This window comes from Egretta garzetta, unplaced genomic scaffold (genome assembly GCF_000687185.1).
Source record: "Egretta garzetta isolate BGI_Z169 unplaced genomic scaffold, ASM68718v1 scaffold567, whole genome shotgun sequence".
Lineage (NCBI taxonomy): Eukaryota > Metazoa > Chordata > Aves > Pelecaniformes > Ardeidae > Egretta > Egretta garzetta.
In genome coordinates this window covers 208,780-209,143 of record NW_009260348.1, presented here as the reverse complement: position 1 = coordinate 209,143, position 364 = coordinate 208,780, and the positions used below count along the sequence as shown (strand labels likewise).

The 364-nt window shown below is 42.0% G+C and overlaps 1 protein-coding gene across 20 annotated transcripts in view; it reads left to right on the top strand.

Annotated features, from left to right (window-relative positions):
* Positions 1 to 364, top strand: part of LOC104129782 (cartilage oligomeric matrix protein) — a 36,384-nt gene that overhangs the window by 28,658 nt on the left and 7,362 nt on the right. The gene's annotated exons all lie outside the window — the stretch shown is intronic.

Here is a 364-nt window from a genome sequence, read left to right as displayed (position 1 = left end):
GTAATTCAAAGGTCTTGGAACCCTCAAAGAAATGGGAGGGAAATACAAGATGACTGCATTGTATTGGTGGGAAGACTGATGCAGTGAGAGGAGAGACTTGCCAAGGATGTCCTAGCACATCAACAGCAAAGCAATCTCCACTCCAAGACCTTACCCCTGCTGAATTTATGCTGGACAGAATATTATCTCTCTGACACCTTTGTGGCTGTGAAGCCAGCCTGGGGAATCCTTCAGAACACAGAAGAGTTGATGCAGCTACTGCCCCTGCTGGTTCCCTCATAGCTATAGACAGATTAAAGTAAAAAAAAAAATATATAGATATCTAATCTTAGTATGGTTTATGAGAATATATTGCCAAAAGCAG